At 43.4% G+C, this 24,182-nt stretch overlaps 1 non-coding gene across 1 annotated transcript; it reads left to right on the plus strand.

The window, feature by feature from the left end:
* Positions 1–13,533: 13,533 nt before the first annotated feature.
* Positions 13,534–13,640, plus strand: LOC133799125 (small nucleolar RNA R71). The gene has a single exon (XR_009876327.1). It is a non-coding gene; the product is annotated as a small nucleolar RNA R71 (small nucleolar RNA).
* Positions 13,641–24,182: the final 10,542 nt, after the last annotated feature.

Genomic DNA, 24,182 nt, shown 5'->3' on the forward strand with positions numbered 1-24,182 from the left:
CGAATTCTACTAAACTGAGTAGTAGAATCGATCCCGAGCCCTAAGCAAAAGATTCACGTCTCTAAAAACTCACCATGGCCGAAATAGCCCAGGCAGGTCGCGACCTGCCCTTGAGGGACGCGGTGTGCCACTCAAGGAAGAGGCCCTCGTCTTCTGGAAATGGAGCATAGGCCATGACCTTCCCTTGAGGGTCATGATACGCCTCCCAGATAGAAGCCCCCAAGAGCCCTAGGTTCGATTGGGTGGCGACCCCTCAAGAACAATGCCGCGACTTGGCCTTGCGAACCCAAATTTCCTCCATTTTTCATAAGCCAAATTCAACCAAAACCATCCCAATTCCACCCTAAAACAATAATTCAATCATCATAACAGTTTTAATATCTTCCCAACAAAAAAACCCAACTAAAATCTAGATGCAAAACTCCCAATTCAACTCTTGAACTATAAGACTCAAGAACACCTCAAGAACCTCCAATAACTCTAACAGAATTCACTTAAAAATAGAGATTAAACCATTACCTCAACTATGAATGGTGATCCCCTAGCCACAAGCTATCCGAGTTATTATCCCGAGCCTTAAATTTCTTGGTTTTCAACCACAATATTCTTAATTCTTCAATAACTAACTTAGGGAAGCTGAGAGAGAAAGAGAGATAGAGAGAGTGTGTGAGAGTCAGTTTCGGTGAGGTGTTTAAGTGTATATCCTTTTGTTTCCTTGAGGCTTAAACGAATTAAGCTAATCCCGAGGCTCAAGGTACCAAAAACCATCCCCGAGGGAAAAAATTGTCAAAATCCCCAATATTCCCTCCTAATCTCGCTAACTACAAATATATCCTCAATTATTCATTCCCATTACCCGATAACCCGATTTAATGCCAAATACCTAAAATACCCATTGATTCACCCCGAGTCGAGTATTGGGTCTCGTTGTGACTTTCCCACTCACTTGCTCCCTAGGATCGTCCCGTGCCGAATAACCCAAATAAACCCACATAATAATGTGGTCTCTCACATATATCACATATATGAATTTATCTATATACAATTATGCCCATAACATACCAAATTACGAAAGTTTCCCTTCTAATAAGAAACGGGCCAACATGCATATTTAATATCTCTAAACATGCATAACTAGTTATATTATCACATAACGCACATAATCACAATCAAATATATCACATAAACATATAATTCCATATATTTCCACCATGGCCCCCTAATGAAGGTCCTAAGCCTTATTAGGTAATTTTGGGACGTTACAACGGCCACTGCCTCTTCAACATTGTTGGCGACATTATTTACTTCATTCCCTTGGTTTGCAGCCATCCTTGCCTCCAACCTCTTATTCTTCTGATTATGTCTATAAGTTCTCTCAATCTCAGGATTCACCGGTAATATCTCAGTTTTTTTTACCTTGTTGCATAAACCAAAACTGCCTGTTGATCCTGAAATTGAAAAACAAGTAGAGAAACACGTCGGAAAAACTGTTAAAGAAAAATTAAAGTAGATCAAGAATCAATTATATTTGATATTTATTAAATAGCCCTCGTCAACGGCACCAAAAACTTGATCGGTAAAATATAATGCGCAAGTATATGCAATCGATTCAATTAATATAGTTAGTAAATAAGAATTGTTTGCACGGAGACTATCAATCAAGTTCCAATAATCAATTCTAGCTTTCTATTTGGCTGTTGAAAATAGAGTGATTTTGAAACTAAAACTTAAAATTGAAATAAATTGTGCAATAATAAGGATTGATTCAAGAATTTAAAACCTAGGGTATTAACTTCATCAACTTTTCAACCTGTTAATCTTACTAATCAGTGCATATAATTCTTCAAATTCAATCCTAATAGCGAGTTAACTAAAACAATCTGAATTCTTTTTCAAGATTAAAAGATCTCAACCTATATGCAAACTTTCTACATATCTGTGATAAGTTTTAACATATAGCAAGCATGAAGCATAGAAACCCTAAACGCTACACAAACCCTATAGGTATTATTATCCTATATGAAATTTATGTCTATATGATTATAAAATATTCAACTCTCCCCTCTCGGATCTCGAATCAAAATCATAAATCATGTAAATAGTGATCAGTTATCCACATGCATTAAGCACAAATCATATAGAAAAAGGATATAAGAAGAAGAAATTATATAAACTTCATAGAAAATTAACAAATATCCAAGTGACTACATTAAACCCTAGAACAGATGTTTAGTTCATATCAGACATGACTAAAATAAAAAACAATTGTTCAGGAACATAAAATTAAACTACTAGAAACTAAGAGAAAACTGAAGAAAAATAGATCAATAATGTTGAATAGCTGCTAATCATGAATCCAAGAACTCTCTAAAATTCATAATTAAAAACCTAATCTCTAATGCTTTTAAACCTAAATAGTATTTTTTTTCTCTTCAGGAAGGCCCGCCACAGCATTGGTCTTCTCATGCTGCAGCCCGTGTCTTCAAAATGCCAAGGAGGTTTGCACCTCCATCTCCAAGCTTTGCGGCCCTTAGATGACCATGCCACTGCCCGTGTGCATGCCCAGATTTTCCTTTGCTCTATGTCACTCATCATGTCGTTGCATTAATTCATGCCAGATTTGAGTAGCTTCTCACTTTGCTAGAGTCGCAGCCCTTAAGCCCATGTTGCGACTCTAATTCTATTTTTTCAAAACTTGACCATTTTAAGTCCTTCTTTCATCAACTTCATCAAAAACTTCTTCTAACTCCTCCTTGGTTCCAATTTGACTCAAACAACAACCAAAATCTCCATTTTCCCACCATTTCTTCTTATTTCCGCATTTAACACATAATTCATAACACAGACCTACAACAAAGACAAACACAAGCGTAATCTTGCACAAAACAAACAAAAAGACTCAATATTACCACAAAAACACATCCTAAAATGACACTAGAATGGAGTTATCACATAACTTCCTCAATATAGCTCAGAATTGGACGATTAAAAAATCTATGGAAGGCTAAGAAGAAAAATATAAAACTTGTATTTCTTGAAAGATTTTCAAAAGAGAATTGGACAATTATCAAAATCAAGTGTGAAGTTTCATATTTTTAATTTTGAGCTTAACAATTGCTTTTAAAGCATCCCAAATTCATTCTTTTTCATCCAAATGTCTTGAAAATCCTAAAAACACAAATAAACTAGTTAAACATATATAAATAAATAATCAAGTGCATACTCATAGAAGAATAATGAATTAAAAATAGAAAATTTTGATACTTATCAATATCTTAGTAAAGGTGTTGTGTATAATAGAGATTATATATGACATGACTGATGAGAATTAATTATCTTTATAAACTTACCGTTTGCCGTTAATATTTAATTCTTATCATAATAAATGATCATTTGTAAATCAGTCTAAATCCTGAGTATTCTTGAACTCCTGTTTATGTTTATTGGATCTTTTGAGCCACTCGTTAAGGTTTCTTAGTATAATGAGGCTAATGACTTTTGTTTCAGAGATTCAATATCATGAATGGCTGGGAAACTGATTTACAATAATGGAATCCATACTTTCCTAACGGATTGAATATTGGTTCCTTTAGGGTTAATTCTGCAACTGAATAGTCATTGAACTCAAATATATAATTTGATTATAGATTAATTATTCGCTAGTGAATTAATGGTACTTAAGGATCAAGAGGTAATTAGAAGGGTAAAATTGTAATCTAGACTAGCTTTAATTAACGAACCAATAAATGGAGGACATAACTACATTTATTGATTATATCAATGGACTACAAGAGAAAACTCTATAAATATAATTCTATAAATACTTAGAGTGCAATTCCATATTTATAGTAGAGTAATCTTGGAATTAATAAATAAGATTATTAGATTAAAGGGTATAATTAATTATCTGGTTTATTGGAGTTTCGTATTATAGGACAAGGGTATGGATGTCAAAAGAAATATTTGTAGAGAGAATGGCTAAATCGCAAAGGAATTAATTTTCCATGGTAAGGAAATAATTATGTGATAGTTATGGGAAATTGATTAATTATGAATTAATTATTTAACTATATTGTTTTTATTTTGAAAAACTATATGTTAAAACAAATATTAATCATGTTTGGATTAATATATAGAGAGATTAATATTATCTTATGTATAATAAGACATTTTAAGATAAAGTTAATTTTGAATTGACAGATATTTATTTTTGTATAAATATATTATCTTAAATATTAATTAAATAAAAAAAATGAGAAAATAAAGGATAACCCTAATAGTGGCACACGACACACTTACTGTGCAGTGAGTGTGTGGCGCCACTCAAGGATTGAAATATCTCTGGGATTTTGAATTTTGATTATCAAATTTATTTGTTTATTTAATTATTATTTTAAATATGATTTATATTAATTAATTAAGTTAATTGTCTTTATAAAACTGAAAGAGTGATACATTCTGAAAGAAGATTTCAAGTGATCAAAGTTGTTTAACTGTCAGACTCTCTATCAGAAAAAAGAAAGCGATAGATTTTTCAAAACCTGAAAATATATTCACAACATCCTCTCCCTCTCTTATCAAACCTCTCTAGATATCATGTGTTTAGTACATCTAGAGAGTTCTAAATCAACATTTTCAATCCTATGTTCCCACACACATCCTTGTGTGTTTGAGGATTGATCTGGAAGATCAAGGTGTGAGATTTTCGAATAAGGATAGGAAGATCATTGATTTATACAAAAAGATTCGTGGACTCTTGATAAGCTACAAGAGGTAATCTCTAATCTATTTGTGTTTGATTTAATATATCTATATATGTATGATCCTGACTCGTATTAATATTTTTTTATAGATCAATTTTGATGCGTATCCTGTTTTATCATATTTAATACCAACATGTACAACATTTCACAAACAAAATTCTTCTATATTTATATTTATTTTTCATGGTTTAAAAATAGAAGAAAAATTACATAATAAAGGTCAAACCTAAAAACTAAGCAGAAAATCAAAACAACAAAAAAAGTTCTCAAATTGTTCAAAAATAAAAATAAAAACTAAAGAAAATTCAAAGTAACCATTGGGATGCCTCCCGAATTTGTCGCCATTTAGCCGGGTGCTGACCTTCTTATTAAAAATTCAACTCAGATCCAAGCCACCTCTCAAGTCCTTGAGAGTCATAGTCTCATGAGCTTTCCCACTAACAACCATTTTCAAATTATGACACACTGTTCGACTACCAACTTGAGCAATGGACTTTCTCTTGGTAACTTCCACCAAACTACCACCTCTTGTTATCACATCCACTCTACAACAAGTTAAATTTTAGATGCTAGAAAAACATTAAATGTTACCTTGTCTTGTTGCACGCGCAACTTCAACTCTCATTTTTGCACATCAATTAGCACTCTTTCAATAGCTAAAAATAGTCTCCCAAGAATAATTGGAATATTTTCATCTTCCTCCATATCAAGAATAATAAAGTCTATAGAAAAGATGAATTTGTCCACTTTCATCAATACATCCTCGATCACTTCCTTGAGGGTGTTTAACTAAACGACCTTCCATTTGTAGGGACACGGTTGTAACGACCCAAAATTGTTAATAAGGTTTAAGGGCCTTGATTAGTGTGCCGGGAGGGCATAATTGGTATTTATGTGAAATATTGATTAAATGCAAGATTATATGGCATGCATGATTACATGAGTATATGGATATGGTTAGATGCATGTGTTATGAGTGTTGAATATGCATGTGGGCCCTCTTTTGTTCACTAGGGCATGTTTGTAATTTTGGCCCACTTAGGGCATAAATGTAATTATATGTGATAAATTTTTTAGACCACATTATTATGTGGATATATTTGCATCTTGTGGCTCGAGGCGATCCTAGTGAACAGTTTAGCGAAATAGTCACGGTGGGGATTTATACCCGGCTCGGGGGAGCCTGGGGGTATTTCTAGGAACTTGGGAAATATATTGGAGATTATTAGGCATTGGGGAAAATAATTGGTGATTAATTAGATGACAGGAATTAAGTGGTAAATGTTAGGGACACTCGAGGAAGTAGCGGGAATTGGGAGCAAATGACCAAAGTGTTTAAAGGCTTAGGTTTATTTCGGAGGGCAAAAGGGTATTTTGGTGTTTTAAGGGGATAAGTGTTATTTTGTTTATTTGGAGTTAGTGGAATTTGTAGAAAGAATTGGAAGCTGAAGGAAAGAAAAGATAAGGAGAAGGAAAAAAGACCTCTTTCTCCTCCACTCGGTTTGCCTATTCTTCACCATTTCTTGTGGATATTGGAGCTAGAAACTAAGAGAAAATTCTAGGCAAGGTCCTAGGACTCTGATCCTTGGAGTGGCTAGAAGTTCAGCAGGATTTAGCTCCAGTTAAGGTAAGGTTTAAGAGTTTGGTCTAAGTTTTCTAAATTTGAAGAATTTTATTCTGATTTTGAGTATTGGATGAAAATCAAGGGGCTTGAGCTTGGGGATTTGAGGAACTAAAGGTTGGAAGGGCATAGAAACAACCTAAGGTTGAATTCTCTCAGTTAAGGTAATCAATTCTAACCTTAAAGTTCTGGGTTTCTTGTTTTATGATGGTGTTCTTGAGCTCTTGAGCTCTAGTGTGATTTTTGTGTTTGATGATGTTTTTGGCTGAGCTTTTGATGTTGATGGGTTGTTTTGGTTGAGTTATAGTGGGTTGTAAGATCAATTTTGAGGTTGGATAAGTTTTGGAGTGGTTTGGTAGAGCTTTGGCTCAAGGAAGTTCGAAGGGAAAACCCAGAAAATTCATGCATGTTGTTTGTAGCATTGTAGCGCTAGCCTTGGAGCGCTACAGCGCTAGGCTTCATTTCCTGGGGGGTTTTTGTCCCTGTTTGTAGCGTTGTAGTGCTACCCTGCCTCCAGAAGTAGGTTTTGGTTGTTTTTCTTAGGGTTTTTGCTTAGGGGCTCGGGGGTCGATTCCACCACCCCATTTGGTGGAATTGGGCTTCCCGAGGGCTTGAGATTGGTCCCGATGTTGGGTTACGGAATTGAGTCAATGATGGTTCTATTTTACGGTTGTGACTAGGTTTTCTCTAGGGCTCAGATCGGGATCGTGCTCAAGTGTAGCTTCAATTAGCCAAAGCGCTCGGAATCAAAGGTAAGAAAACTGCACCCAGTTATATGGTTATGTTGGGACTAAGAGTTCCCTATACTTGTATGTGATGTCATAAGATGGTATTATGCCATGGGGACATGTGATAAACGCCCTAAGAGTGTCAGAATCAATATTTGCGCACAGGACGAGGCTCGACCACTGGTAGCTAAGGTTAATCAAATAATCATTGAGCTTGGCATAAGCGAGCCAGAGTCAGTGGGTTGAACACTGGGCTCAACCTAAGTGAACCGAAGACAGTGACTTAAACAGAGGGTGCGGCCTAAGGGTGTCAACCCTAGATATTGTGTGATATGTTTATTGATGTTAATCTGATGATTATGGCATGCTCATTGTCTGGATGGTTAATTATTGGTTGGTTGGCTGATATCACTTATTATGTGAATGATGCGGTCTATTGAATATTTGATTAATGATTTCTGAGTTATATGTGTTACTATTTTTTATTATGCAATGCAATAGAGTTTTCTTGCGGGGCCTCGGCTCACAGGTGCTACGTGGTGCTGGTAAAGGCAAGGCTTTGATGGTTCAACCATGAGTTGGAGAACTCTGGGGGCGAGGTGTACATTGTCAGTTGCTCGGCCGCCACGGTCGAGGGCTTGTACAGGGAAGAAAACCTAAAACGTATATTTTGCCATTATAATGGCCATGTTTTATTTATAACTTTTGGATTTTTTTGTAAATATGTCTTTTAAACCCTGTTTTGGGATCCCATGTACTAAACAATCATTTTAATGAGAATTATCTATTTATGACCAAAATATTTTAAACTCTACCTGCTTATGACTATAGGATCACGTTTTCATTTGAAATACTTGATTAGCAAGTCCTCCACTATTTTAAACACAGTGTAACAGTCTTGGTTATCCAGGGCGTTACAACAGTGGTAGGGCGAGCTTCTCCCAATCTCAACTTGCGAAGATTTCTAGTGGCATGAGTTCACACTAGCCCCTAAATCACATATTGCCTTTGTCTCCAATGAGCCACCTATAGAGCATGGAATAGTGAAACTACAAGGATCTTTAATCTTTGGCAGTAATTTCTTTTGCAATATTGCACTACACTTCTCAGTAAGTGCAACTGTCTCATATTCATCCAATTTCCTTTTCTTTGATAAAATTTCCTTCAATAATTTAAGGTAAGTTGGCATATGCTCAAGCGCCTCAGCAAATTGAATATTTATGCGAAGCTTCGGAATAACTTCTAAAAATTTAGCAAACTACTTGTCAAGATTGTTTTTGCAGAGCCTCTATGGAAATGGAATTTTTATGTGGTGCTTAAAACTCACTGGTGACTGCCTCTTCTAAAGGTGCTCAGTAACCTTTTCTTCTACCTTACCCTCCTTCACATAATCCATTTTCGATGGAAGACTAGACTTCTCAATTGGCTCTTCCAACTCCTTACCATTCCTCAAGGAGATTATATTTCACTAGTCCTTAGGATTCACCTCGGTATTACTTGGCAAATTTCCTTGATGTCTGATTTGTAACAAATTTGCAAATTGATCCACTTGAATTCAAGATTTCTGATGGATGATCGAGTTCATAAACTGAGCTTGGGAGTTGGTCAAGGTCAATAGTGCAGCTTGTAACTCATTTGGCTTCTCTTCAGGAACTAGTGGCCTAGGTGGTGGCACTGGAGGTTGAGGCATGATCTGTTGAGATTTAGGTTGGAATTGAGGTTGCTGGTCGTGATTATTTCTGTTAGGAAAACTTTATACAGTAAATTTATTTATTTTCATGTATATCTAATATTAAAAAAAATTATACGAGATAGCCTAAAACATGTTTCTAAAATTGAATTCAAAGAGAAAAAATTAATAGAATACTTACATTATACACATCAGAATTAAAGAGTCCTTCCTTCAGTTTCTCTAACTCTTGTATCCTCTCTGTCGCTGAGTATTATCAAGAAACTGAACCAATCTTCTATTTTTTTCACAGTCTTCCAATGTATCCTTAGAATCACCTAGACTAGTGTGGGTAATTCTCAACACATGAGATAGATATAGAGAGAAGAAGAGAAAATAACAAAGAGGCTTAGAAAAGGACTTGTGTTTAGAGAGAATCTAAAACTATCTGAAAATCTAACTTGTGACTTATTACACTTCTCTCTAAGCACTCCTTTTATAGACTCAATTAGGCCATTTAATTTAATTAAAAAATCAATAAAATAATAGCCATTTTAAAGCCCAGGTCAAATTATCATGGGCTTTAGGCCCGTGAAATTTCCCATTTGATTATAAGCCCATTGGACTTAAAATCAAGGAATGTATTATTTTCTATTGATTTAATTATTTAAATCCTTTATCAAATTAATTATTTATAATTTGAACCTTAATTAATTTAGATACCAATTTATCTTAATTAATAAATCTGCCATAATTTCTCTTTTCTTCTAAAAAATACATAACTCTGTGAAACTATCCAAAATTGACCTGGTCAACTTTAATAATTCTAATTGATAATTAAATCAATTGATTGAGACTATCTAGATGATTTTATCCAAGGTGCAATGGGGACCATGGGCCTATGAAATCAAGCTCCAATAATTTATCATAAATCTAACAAATAAATTTACTAACTTATTAATTCCTCGTGACTCCACTATAGACTCGGAATTGCACTCTTGAATTCATAGAACGCTCTATAACAAATATAGATACGCTATTAATTATCCATTGTTACAATCATAATTGTCACTCAATCCTCTATAGACGGTCTACAATGAGATAGGACTAAAATATTGTTTTACCCCTCATTGTATTTTATCCTTAAAACACTTAGTTCCTTCTAAATGATATTTCAGTAAACTAATTTAATTACTAAAATGAGATCTCTATCATTTAACACCTTGAACCAAACTAAAAGGAAACCATCGTTTCACTTCTTCATCAGAAGCTATAAATGTTCATATCTATGATTAACACTCCCACTCAATTATACTATCGAGTTCCCAAGATGTAAGTATGGGCTAGTCCGTAGGGTAAGCCGGTAGCGAACAAGTCAAAGAACTTAAATAATACAATCAATTAGAATACTTACCACTCAGAATTGAGATTGAATTGACCTATGGTTAACTATATGATATGACTAGAATAGATAATAACGGTATGTTTACTTATCTTATAAACTGTCAATGTCGGTCCTGTCCGATGTAACAAAAACATCCAATCTTATCTACTTTGCTAATGTTCTGGAAAGATCATAACACTCTAATGTGTAAGTAAATCATATCGTAGATTGGCAAGTCAATGTAAATCTTGTGCACTGACTAATCTTAAGACTAACTTATTTTGAACATATAATCATTTTTATATTCCACTGTGATTACGTCACTATAAATAAGATTAGCTATATGCTCGGGATTTAATCGAAGTTTATATTAAACAAATAATCATGAAAATAAAACATGTGAGCGAAGTGATTGACCAAGTCAAAAAATTATTTCTATTCTTTTATTGATAATAAAATGAGATTACAAAGAATTTGGGTTTTAATTAGGGCATAAAACCCCAACAATTTATCCATGAAAAATTAGAGTAATTTCTCCACCCTAGAATAAATGAGTTGGAGAAAGGATGGTTGGCTTGCCTATTGAAATTACCCATCATGACAACTTGCTCCATAGAGATGATGTTATTAAACTTTCTTGTCATACACTGGTCAAATTGGTGAGAACCACCACAAATTTCACACCCTGTCTGTAACCGAATGGCATTGGTTGATATTGTATTCTGCTGCAATTGCTTAGTCAATGTCGCAACTTGGGCAGTCAAGACAGTGATTGAATCTAATTCATGAATCCCACCTGTGGATGCCGAAAATCCACCAAATAAGAAAAACACACAAAAGAAGTTTCTAGTCCCTTAAAGAAGTAAATAGCTAAGGGGCACCAAGGGCGCCAAGTACGCAATGAAGGCAGAAGGTAATTATAGGACATCGAAGTGTTAGACACTCGCAGAGCTCTAGGCCTCATGAGGTCATTCCAGGCCTCCAAGTTGCATCACCTTGTTAGACGTGTTTGTCATGCACACATGGCCCTTATCCGTGCCCCTCGAAGTTAAGGCCCCAGCCTCGCGAACACCACTCCAGCAGCACCCCGCGCATGCCAACACCTCATGCGCCTAGCCTTGCCCCGAGGTGTCCCACACCAAGGACCTCACGCCAAGAAGACATTTCGCACCTAGGACGTATCCCATGTCTCATCAAGGCATGCGCCTCGCGCCCCGCACGCACCAGGGGCCTCGCGCCCATGCGCCTCGCGCGCACCAGGGGCCTCGCGCCACGCGCGCACCAAGGGCCTCGCGCCCGCGCGCCCATGCGCCTCGCGCCCCGCGCGCACCAGGGGTCTCGAGCCCGCGCATGCGCCTCGCGCCCCGCGCACACTAGGGGCCTCGCGCCCCGCGCGCCCATGCGCCTCGCACCCCACGCGCACCAGGGGCCTCGCGCCCCGCGCGCCCATGCGCCTCGCGCCCGCGCGCATCAGGGGCCTCGCGCCCGCGCGCATCAGGGGCCTCGCGCCCGCGCGCATCAGGGGCCTCGCGCCCGCGCGCCCATGCGCCTCGCGCCCCGCGCGCACCAGGGGCCTCGCGCCCCGCGCGCCCATGCGCCTTGCGCCTCGCGCCCCGCGCGCACCAAGGGTCTCGCGCCCGCGCATGCGCCTCGCGCCCCGCGCGCACCAGGGGCCTCGCGCTCCGCGCGCCCATGCGCCTCGTGCCTTGCGCCCCACGTGCACCAGGGGCCTCGCGCCCCGCGCGCCCATGCGCCTCGCGCCCCGCGCGCACCAGGGGCCTCGCGCCCCGCGCGCACCAGGGGCTCGCAATGAGGTATGGCCTTGCCCATGGCCTCTCCCATGGCCTCGACCATGGCCTCGTCCATGGCTTCTCCCATGGCCTCGCGCCCCGCGCGCCCATGCGCCTCGCGCCCCGCGCGCATCAGGGGCCTCGCGCCCCGCGCGCACCAGGGGCTCGCAATGAGGTATGGCCTTGCCCATGGCCTCTCCCATGGCCTCGACCATGGCCTCGTCCATGGCTTCTCCCATGGCCTCGCGCCCCGCGCGCCCATGCGCCTCGCGCCCCGCGCGCATCAGGGGCCTCGCGCCCCGCGCGCACCAGGGGCTCGCAATGAGGTATGGCCTTGCCCATGGCCTCGACCATGGCCTCGTCCATGGCTTCGCCCATGGCCTCGCCCACGGCTTCGCCCATGGCCTCGCCCACGGCTTCGCCCATGGCCTCGCCCACGGCTTCGCCCATGGCCTCGCCCACGGCTTCGCCCATGGCCTCGTCCATGGCCTCGTCCATGGCCTCGTCCATGGCTTCGCCCATGGCCTCGTCCATGGCCTCGTCCATGGCCTCGCCCATGGCCTCGGCCATGGCCTCGCCCATGGCCTCTCCCATGGCCTCTCCCATGGCCTCTCCCATGGCCTCTCCCATGGCCTCGCCCATGGCCTCGCCCATGGCCTCGCCCATGGCCTCGCCCATGGCCTCTCCCATGGCCTCGCCCATGGCCTCGCCCATGGCCTCGCCCATGGCCTCGCCCATGGCCTCTCCCATGGCCTCGCCCATGGCCTCTCCCATGGCCTCGCCCATGGCCTCGCCCATGGCCTTGGAGGTGAGAATACTCACAAAGGGCAAGGTACATGCATGAATATGGAATGTACCTACAAACCTAAAGAAGTCAAAGTACGGATATAGTACCCTTACCAGACAAGTAGTGGGAATGCCAGGAGTGGTTATGCAAGAATAGGAGTTATGGTCCGTACGTCTACGGCCATGGGTCAGAGCCGACACCACTACCTCCTGCGCCACTACGCCTGCCACCACGCATTAGACATGGGTACCAACAAGTAGTGGAGACATCCTCCTGACACCTGCTTCTGTACGGGGTGTACGACCACAACCTCTGAAGCCACTCCCCTGACATAGTACGTATGTACCACTTGGTCCCCTGGACCACTATGTATCTAAGGCCATTAGAGCCTACTATAAAAGGAACCCTAAGACCACCTGAAAGGGGGTTGGGAAAATTCATTGTAAGGAGAGGCTATTGAGAAATATACCAGGATTTGCTCCATCATTTATCTGTGTCTACTTTTTCTTAAAGTTTATTCTTAGTTCTTACAAAAACCTCACTCGACTTACCTTTGAATTTTCCGATCTAATTTCGTTGACGAGATTTCACCGTCAACACCACCTATCTTTCTGTTACTAGTTGCATGCTCATCACACCATTGATGGTTGTTTATAGCCATATCTTCCAACAACTCATATTCCTCGTTGGCACTTTTACTCATAAATGCCCCTTAACTTGTGGCATCAATTATGGTATGAGTAGTATTGCACAATCCATTGTAAAAGCTGTTGACCAACATCCTCTTTTCAATTCCATGATGGGGACACTTTCTCAACAGTTCCTTGAACCTCTCCGAAGAGTCATATAAAGATTCCCCCTCAAGTTGGTAAAAATTATTGATCTCCCCCCTTAATTTAGTAGTCTTTGATGGAGGAAAGAACTTGGCATGGAATTTCTAAGCCAACTCCTACCAAGTATTTTATAGAATTGGATTGAAGGGAGTTCAACCAACTTTTAGCTCTATCCCGCAGTGAGAATGGGAATAGGCTCAACCTGATTGCATCGTTGCTCACCCCATTATGCTTGAACGTTACACATTGCTCCAGCAAATTAGCTATATACATATGAGGATCTTATAAGGGGAGTCCACCAAACTGAACTGTGGACTGGTGCATTTGTAAGATTGTTGGCTTTATTAAAAAATTGTTTGTAGCAACCACCGGTGGTATAATGCACGAATGCACTCCTGTAATAGTGGGGAGTACATAATCTCTAAGTGTTCGTGCATTTTGGCCATGAGCGGCATTAACACCTGAATTAACATTAGGGTCATCATCCCTAACATCACCCATATTGATATCTACCATTTTCTTTCTTCAGTTTTTCTTGCAAGTTTTCTCTATCTCAAGATTTATAGGAACTAAACTGTTAGATCCCCTTCTACTGCGTATATAACAATAGTACCTGAAATGGAGATCACAAAACGCACACAAACCAAATTAGAAAAATGATCAAGTAACAAACCAAATTAGAAATAAATTTAACTATTTTGATATTGATAATATTTCAGTCCCATTAATGGCGCCAAAAACTTGTTGCAAAAATTATGCTACGCAAGTATACGTAATCACAATTATATTAAATTCAGTAAATCCCATTATCGTCCCACGAAGACTAACTATCAATTATCAAACAATTAACTTCTGATTATATTTGACTCATAACCAAATATAAAACTTGGAATTGAAAGTAAAAGTAAAATACTAGCACAAGAAATTAATTCAAGAAAAGAACAAATTAGGGGATTTAATCTCATCATTTATCCACTCTAATATTTACCAATGCAAGATTCACAATCTTTCTTCTTTCTTAAGATAGTGAGTTTACCAAAATATTTTATGTTCAGTTTATCAAATATAAAATTCAACCTAAATGAGAATTTTCTATATTTCTATGACAAATTCACATAGAATAAGCATTAAGATTGACAACTCAAAAGCTACACAAATAACCGTGATATTCTCGGTCAAGTTTGAATTTATGTCTGGTCAATTATAGCATATTCAAACCTCACTTTTCATATTTTTGATTCAAACTCATAGAGATTATGTAAAAAGATGGCCAGTCAATCACATATTATAACCACAAATTTAACAAATCTTAATGGAGAAGAAGAAATCATAAACTTTGCATTAATTTATAATAGAGGCTCAAGAGATTCAATTAAAAACCCTAACACTGAAATTAGTTCATCAACATAGCAAACAAATCCATAACACTAGATTTTAACATAAAGAAAGATAAAGAACAAGGAAAGGAACTCTAGATCCATTCTCTGAAATCGCTCCCAAAACTTTCTTCTTGCCTCCACTAATAAAAAATACTCTCAAAATCACACTCAGTCATCTTTTATTAAGATCCCCTAATAACTGTCTATGAAAATACCTTTTCACCCCTCCCAAAATTCTCATTTGCAACATTCGTACGGACAATAGCGCAAGGGCGCTTGTTTGGTGGAAATAGTGTTGTTGTGAAATCGTAAAAACATTCTCTCTGGAAGTCTGTAGTGTAGGGGCGCTAGGAATGTAGCACTGGGCACTAATTGTACAGAACAAGACTGAAACTTGCTTCAAGCATCCTACAACGCCATCTCATTGTATTTTGGTCATAACTCTCGCAATATAGCTCTAAATTGGACGATTAGAAAAGATATAAAAAGCTAAAGAGAAACTTATACAACTTATATTTCTAACATGTTTTCTAAAAAGTGAATAAATCATGATTAAAATGTGGCTTAAAGTTTCAAACTTGCGTTACAAAGCATAAACAATGAGTGTTGAGTATCTTCAATGTAGTATTTTCCACCCATAATGTCTTGAAACTTCACAATCAACACTAAATCCATCTTATTCATCATATTTAACATGTTTTTTCTCATTTCACTCCATATTATGTACTTAACCATGAAAACCTGAAACAAGAAGAAAACAAGCGTAAATATACACAAAATAATCCTAAATAACTAAAACATAACCTAAAACGATCTCTAAAATGAACCTAACAACATGGTCCCCAACCTTGTCTATAATGGTCTGTTATCCAGATTTCCGGATAGCGTTTAGATTGATATCCTCGGGGAAGCAGAATTACCAATGTTTTTCACGGTAGGTGACCAGAGCTCGCGGATGGACAGAAAGGCTTCGCCTCTCCCGTTTAGTGTCCGGATTACTCTTTCAAGCAAACACGACACGGAAACTCGTCAACTCTCTCGGACTCCCGAAGGGGTATCCTCCGGGGAAGCTCCTTCCAGGAGAAGCTCTTCAAGTGGTCTTCGCGGAAACAGTTCCGTGCCTCGCACGGAACAAAACCAAGCGGTCGAGTCATGGAGGAGGCATATTTGGAATGATATCCACCTGACACAAGATCCCGCCTGACACGCCCGACAGGTCAAAGCCGCACACATCCCAGCACGCCTAAGGGTGCCTTTTCGCCTACTGTTCCGCTGACAACTTGGAAAAGACGGCTGACTTTGTGTATTCCCCATACTTTCACGTAAATATACCCACATAGAGTCTTGTAGCCATGCTACTACAGTAATTGTATCCCCTATTTATGGCTGGTGTAATTAAGACTCATGTACGTAGAGAAAAACCCTAATCCAAAACCCTAGCTATAAAGACCCCCTCATTTTACAATAAGGGGGACAACGAACAGATCACATAGCAAGAACTCTACAAAAATCTCTCTAGCTTCATCTTCTTCAAGAGAACCCGAGAGAAACACTGTGAGTGTGTGAAGTTCTTGTACACCAGCCATCTTACTGTAATCCTTTCCAAGTATAATAACATCGACTCGTGGACTAGGGCTTGTTAACGCCTGAACCACGTAAAAACACTGTTTGTTTAGTTACATTTCAGCACTTCTACAGTTCTTATCTTTTTATTATTCTGTTTGTATTCGTTTCCGAAAAACTCGGTAAACATTTTGGTGCTTTCATTGAGAGCTGTAGGAAGTTGTTAGTCAGCTCTTTTTCTGTGTATTGAAAAGATGGTGACTACGAGAAAATCTGCGGTTGACAAAAGTGCTAGGGTCGACCCCGATACTATGATGGAAGATGTGGTACAAAACGAACCCTTGGACCACCACGGTGAAGACCCGACATCCCGCCAGGATCGGGTCAGTACTGAAGATACGACATACCTAGAAAGCGAGGAAGAGTATGTCCGAGACGGTTACTACAAAGACGGCTACTACTACGAGAAGGATCCAGAACTGGTCCAAGTAGCCGAGGAACTGGTGGTCACTAAGGCCAAGCTTGCTGAGCAGGAGCGCGTCTCCGAAAAAATGCAGCGCATGATGGAGCGCCTCCAGAGCAAGTTCGGAGACCTAGGCGACTCGGACGAGGATGCCTTTGTTCCAGGTGGTGCTGATGCCACCATGCCGGATCCAGCCGCCGCTGGACCATCCAAAACCGCCCCTAACAAGGGCAAAGAAAAGGTTGGGGAGCCTGCACGCACAAACGCCCCTGCACCTCCTAAAGGCGTGGAGCACCAGGCCGACTGCCCCCCCCCCCCCCGCGCGTAGAAGGTCTCTGGCGCTTCTAAGCCCAGACGTCCTTCAGCCCCAAGGGGGCTCTCTGTGCCTAAAGGGCCCGGTGCTAAGGCACCCAGGCCTAGGGGAAGGAACAACCGCCCCAGTGATTCCGTCAACCAGGACGGTCGGGCTGCGAACTCGCACTCCGAAGATAGCTGGTCCACGGTGGACCTAAGGAGAAGGTTGGAGGCCAAGTATGAAAAGGCCAAAGGAGAAAAGGCCCGGCCTCGCGGAGATGACCTCCGAAATCATATTAATGACAAGCTCCGGGGACGTGACCTCCCGGAGAGTGATACAAAGAGGCTCGAGGAACAGATTGCTGCCTTGGCCAAGCTGGTCCGGAAGCAAAGTGGGGCCCTGTCAGACTCTGAGGAGGAAGACCCGGAACCATGTATTCGGAGGATCGTGGAAACGTCCCTCCCGGATAACTTCAAAATGCCTCACATAGAATTATATGAGGGGAGGACAGACCCGCGTACCCACCTAGCTAAATACAACAAAATGATGCAAGTGGCGCGCGTCAGTGAGGACGCCAAATGCATGTGCTTCTCACTCACCCTTACCAAGTCCGCGGAGGATTGGTCGAAAAGATTAGCTCCCGGATCAATCCACAGTTGGAAGGAGCTACAGTCCGCATTCAGGAGGCAGTTCATTGCTGCCCGTGACCACGACATGGAGGTTGGTTCCTTAACCAACATCAAGCAGCAACCCAATGAGAACCTCAAAGCTTTCATTCAGAGAATGATGGAAGCTGCTGCAAAGACCAAGGTCAGCGATGACATGAAGCTGATCGCCCTTCAATCGGGACTTACCGTCGGCTCCCTGCTATGGGGGGAAATGCAAAGGAGACGGGCAGAAACGCTATCCGAATTCATGTCAAAAGCTCAGGGAATCATCAACCTTGAGGATGCCTACCAGCAGGCCTTTGGAGTTCCCCCAGCTCCAACGCCTTCCGCGATTGCGCCGAGCTTTGCTTCGCAAGCTCCTGCACCAGCCCTCACGCTTCCAGGAGCCCAATTCACTCCAAGTGTGTATGGGCCTTCCGCGTCTGCTCAGACGCCGAGTCAAACCCATTTCTCTGGGTACAGAGCTGTACAAACTGGATGTAGTATCGCTCCTGGCATGCCGCAGCTGCAAGCGGAAGGCCCAGAATGAAATTTGAGCCAATCGCGAAGCAAACGAAGCGGAAGAAACTCCAACCGGGGAGACCATTCAAAGAAACCCCGGAAGGACTATGAGCCCAAGTTCACGGAGTATACCAGTTTGATAGACTCGCGAGAGAATGTCTATCGGGCGACCTGTAATATGGTCAACTACAGGAAGCCCCCGAAAGTGTCTCACGGAGGAAGGCGTTCGCGAGACTCCAATAAGAGGTGTGAGTTCCACGGAGACATGGGGCACACCACGAACGAGTGCCTTCAGCTGAAGGATGAGATCGAGTCCCTGGCAAGAGCAGGACACCTCGGTCAGTGGGTGAGGGTACCCATTATCTATCCCGGACAGGGAGTAGTTCACGGAGCTGCATATTCCCCGGGACAGAGGGGGACCGCTAGCGCTCCTGGAGCCGGTCACCCCCAAGCTCCCGGGTCTCAGTTCGCAGCGCTTCCTGCTCCAACCGCTCCGGCACCCATTGCCTTGTTGGCTCCAGGACCTGGCAACCCATATCCGCCCGGCCTTGCTCCGCCACCCGTTGACGGACACGTAGCCACCATTTCCGGAGGACCGCACCTTGCCGGAAGCACTCGCAACTCCCAGAAGAGGTACTTGAGGGAGTTAGAACACACCGGGGATATGTGCGCCTTGGTTCAATCACCTGCTCAACGTCCCCGAATGATGGACATTCCCATCACCTTCACGGAGGATGATGCTCGACATGTACACTTCCCCCACAACGATCCCCTCGTGGTGGAAGCCCAGATTGCCAATAAGAAGGTCTCACGGATCTTGGTCGATAACGGAAGCTCCGTAAACATCCTCTTCAAAGCGGCCTTCCACGTGATCGGATTAACCGAGACAGACCTGACCCCATGCCCCATCCAGCTTCAAGGGTTCAATGGGGATGCACTCATGCCATTAGGCAAAATTCAACTTCCAGTCACCCTCAGGGGAGAAAGCGATGCTTGTGCCTTCAAGCACAGCACATTCGTGGTGGTCGACTGCCCCACGGCGTATAATGCCATCCTGGGCCGACCGGTCCTAATAGATTGTGGGGCCATAACCTCGATACGCCACTTATGCTTGAAGTTTCCATGCGACGATGGGCGTATCGGCACCCTCCGAGGAGACCAACGAAGTGCACGAAGCTGTTATAACGTCTCCGTACGATCCGTCTACACGGTCCAGGAGACAGTTGCTGCCATTCCTTTGGCGGAAGAATTACCAGAAACTGGGGGTGCTCAAGAGGCATACTTTGACGAACTCGACCCAAGAGTGGGAATCGAGAAAGCGATAGAGCCGACGGAGGAAGTCGAAGAGGTGATCCTCAACCCGGGAGATCCCACCAAATTCATTCAGGTGGGGAAAAACCTGTCGTCGACTATTCGAGATAAGATCGTGGCCACAGTGAAGAATAATCAGGATATCTTGGCGTGGTGCCACGCTGATATGACGGGGATTAATCCTAATGTTGCCTGCCACGCACTCAACATAGACCCATCTGCAACTCCAGTTCGCCAAAAGAGGAGGCCGTTAGACCCAGTGAGGGCCGAAGCCGTCAAAGCTGAAGTGGACAAGTTGATGTCCATAGGCTTTCTCCAGGAGTCACACTATCCCGTGTGGTTGGCCAACCCAGTTCTGGTCCCGAAACCTGATGGGTCCTGGAGAATGTGCATTGACTTCACGGACCTAAACAAAGCCTGCCCAAAAGATTGTTTCCCTCTTCCGCGAATCGATCAGATGGTAGACGCTACTTCTGGGTATGAACTCTTATCCTTCATGGATGCGTACTCCGGATACAACCAGATCAAGATGCATGTCGCGGACCAGGAACACACCAGCTTCCTCACGGACAAGGGTATCTACTGTTACGTGGTCATGCCTTTCGGTTTGAAGAATGCTGGGGCGACGTACCAGCGTCTAGTAAACAGGATGTTCAAGGACCAACTGGGGAGGAACATGGAGGTGTACGTGGACGACATGTTGGTAAAATCCAAGACCTCCGGGGACCACAGTGACGACCTTGAGGAAGCTTTCGCCGTGATCCGGAAGTATGGAATGAAACTGAATCCAAAGAAATGTACTTTCGGGGTCTCGTCTGGGAAGTTCGTCGGTTTCATTGTCAGCTCCCGTGGAGTGGATGCCAACCCTGAGAAAATTAAGGCGTTCATAGATATGCCTTCCCCCCGGAAGCATAAGGATGTCCAGAGCGTTACCGGAAGGATAGCTGCTCTCAGCCGCTTCGTATCCAAGGCCACTGACAAGTGTATCCCCTTCTTCAATGTGTTGCGAGGAAACAAGAAGTTCGAGTGGACCCCCGAATGCGAAGCAGCCTTCCAACACCTCAAGGAACATTTAACCCGAGCTCCCATTCTGTCCAAACCTGTCGAAGGAGAGGCGTTGTTCTTATACTTAGCTGTGACAGAGCACGCAGTGAGTGCCGCTCTCGTCCGGGAAGATGGCCGTATCCAGCTCCCTGTGTATTACGTAAGCAAGAGGTTACTGGACGCCGAGTCCAGATATTCAATGATCGAAAAACTCTCCCTCTGCTTGCTAATTGCTTCGCGGAAGCTAAGGCCATATTTCCAGGCGCACACCATCAAAGTACTCACCAACTACCCTCTGCGACAAGTCTTGCAGAAACCCGAGTCTTCTGGCAGATTGCTTAAGTGGGCCATGGAACTGAGCCAGTTCGACGTCCACTACCAACCACGTGTTTCCATAAAAGGTCAAGCTCTCGCGGACTTTATTGTGGAATGCTCGGGAATGACTGACCTCCCGGAAGATTCTGTCCCGGAACTTACCACATGGAAGGTCTATGTAGACGGAGCCTCAAATGAAAAAGGAGCTGGAGCAGGGGTCATCCTAATATCTCCCCAAGGGCAGTAGCTCCAGAGCGCCATCCGTTTCGCATTCCCAGCGTCCAACAACGAGGAAGAACACGAAGCCATGTTAGCTGGATTACGACTGGCCAGAGAAGTCGGAGCCCAAAAAATCGAAGTATACAGCGACTCCCTACTTGTGGTAAACCAAATATCCGGGGAATACCAGACGAAAGGCGAAAAAATGGCTGCCTACGTGTCTCTCTCCCGCGGCCTACTGCAGCATTTCAAAGGCTACCAAATCCGCCAGGTCCCCCGGGACCAGAACTCACTCACGGACACGCTGGCCAAGCTTGCAACAGACCCGGAGATCGAACAATATGGCCTGGTGCCCATCGGGCACTTAGAGGCACCCACTACCGAGACACAGAGGGTAAACGCCGTCATCGACCATTCCCATTCCTGGATAGGACCCATCCTCAGATTTCTCACCACCGGAGAGCTCCCCACTGATAAAGCTGATGCAAGAAAGCTCTAGTATCAAGCTCCCCGATACGTGGTTATGGATGGAAAGCTTTACCGCAGGGGGTTGTCCATACCCTTCCTTAGGTGTGTTGCCGGAACCGAAGTCAGCGCCATCATCCATGAGGTTCACGGAGGCTTCTGTGGCGACCATACCTCCGGGTTGAGCCTCTCCAAAAAGATCCTTCGACAAGGATACTTCTGGCCCACCATGAAGAAGGATTGTGTGGATTATGTCAGAAAATGTGAGCAGTGCCAGAGGTACGCCAAGGTTCCGCGAGCGCCGCCTACAAAAATTACCTTAATGACCAGCCCCTGGCCGTTCGCCGTTTGGGGCATTGACCTAGTAGGTTCCCTTCCAACTGGAAAGGGTGGAGTGAAGTATGCCATAGTCGCGGTAGACTACTTCACCAAATGGGCTGAAGCTGAACCTATGAACACGGTCACATCTAAAAATGCACTGGACTTTGTCATCAGAAATATAGTGTGTCGTTTTGGGCTTCCACGAAAAATTGTGTCCGACAACGGGAAGCAATTTGACAGTGAACACTTCACGAACTTCTGTGCTTCGCATGGAATTATCAAAAGCTTTTCCGCGGTCGCCAGACCCCAAGCTAATGGGCAAGTGGAGGCTGTAAACAAAATATTAAAGACCACGTTGAAGAAAAAACTCCAAGCCTGCAAGGCTCACTGGCCGGAAGAACTTCCGCGAGTACTTTGGGCCTATCGCACAACAGAGAGAACTTCAACGGGGCACACACCTTATTCCATGACCTTCGGTTGCGAGGCCGTCATCCCAGTAGAAACTATGATCCCCTCTCACAGGCAGGACACCTACGACCCTACCCGGAACCATGCCCTTCTCCAGGAGTCCTTGGACATGATCGAAGAGCTCCGGGAGCAGTCGCAGGTCCAACTAAAAATGTACCAAGGCAAAATAGCCCGACACTTTAACACAAGAGTCAAGAGACGTACATTCGAAGTTGGGGATCTTGTCCTCCGGAGAGTATTTCCTGCTACGCAGGATCCGGGAGTGGGAGTCCTCGGACCCAACTGGGAAGGCCCCTATGAAGTACAAGAAAAAGTGGGCCATGGGACGTATCACTTAAAGAGACTCGACGGATCTAAAGTCCCACGCGCCTGGAACGCAGAGCACCTCCGTCGTTACTACCAGTAGGCCCCGGACTATCTAGTCGGAAGTCCTTGGTGAAACTAGCAAAAGTGAAAAATGTGGAAATAATCCTCCCTGTTGTAAAACACGCGCCTAGCAGGCTAATTTAATGAAACATGGAGAGATTCACTCCGCTTTTACTGCACTTTTTATCCCTGTGTTCAAAGCTGCGTTTTCACAAGTGACCACGCGGTCCGGAGACGTCCGGACCCCACGCTTACTTGGGGGGGTATACATGGCTAAGGCATAGCCATACGCCCCTTGAACGAAACATACACAGAACACCACTTATGTGCTAGCATTGTGTTTGAAATTTTTAAATTTGTTAAGCTTAGGTTAATTTGTTGCCATGAACATGCTTGCATTACGTGTCATATGTGCATTATGTGCTTATGTGAAAATTGCCATTGAAATGCCTGCCATTATGTATCATGAAAATTATCTCCTGTGTAGCCCAGCGATGAACAGGACTGGGGGTTGGGGCACGTTCAGAGAGCTACGCCGAAACACCCCCAACTCCTTGACAAGTCCTTTGCAGAATACTCCGCGATCGCTGTAGAGCTTTGCTTCGCAAGCTCCAGCTCCGGGTCCCGCAAGGCGAAAGATGGCAAGATCCGCGACCGTTGTAAGCCTTGCTTCGCAGGCTCCAGCTCCGGATTTCACAAAATAATGCATGGCGAGCTCCTCGACCATTGCAAGTTTCAGCTCCAGGAGCAGACATGGTCGATCCCCCACTCACAGCAGGCCTTGCTTTGCAAAGCCCCTGCTCCGGGATCACACCTGGTGGGCGTGGCAACAACAGTTAGTTTTGCTTCGCAAAGATCTAACCTTAAGTCTAGCGACGCTCACCAAGAGAACTCCCATTCCGAGCCATGGAACGGCTCACCTTAGCGATCCCAGCGAACAGTATAACTACAAGTCCCGGGATTGGCTATTCGCCTTAGGAAAGCTAAAATACGGTGAAAGGAGTCTGGCCGTTGGAACCAGAAAACCTTCGTAACCTAGAAACTACGTGGGAAAAGACATCAGCCATTAGAACTTCAAGTGGGAAGTGCATAGGCTCTGGCTGTTGGAACCAAAACCTCATGCGCCCCTACAACAGTTTCTACCGTATAAAAGTCTACCCTAAACACAAAGATAAATAAAGAACTCGGCAGAAAAGAAAGGAGAATGCTATAAATATGGCAAATATGTC

This window comes from Humulus lupulus, chromosome 8, assembly GCF_963169125.1.
Source record: "Humulus lupulus chromosome 8, drHumLupu1.1, whole genome shotgun sequence".
NCBI lineage: Eukaryota > Viridiplantae > Streptophyta > Magnoliopsida > Rosales > Cannabaceae > Humulus > Humulus lupulus.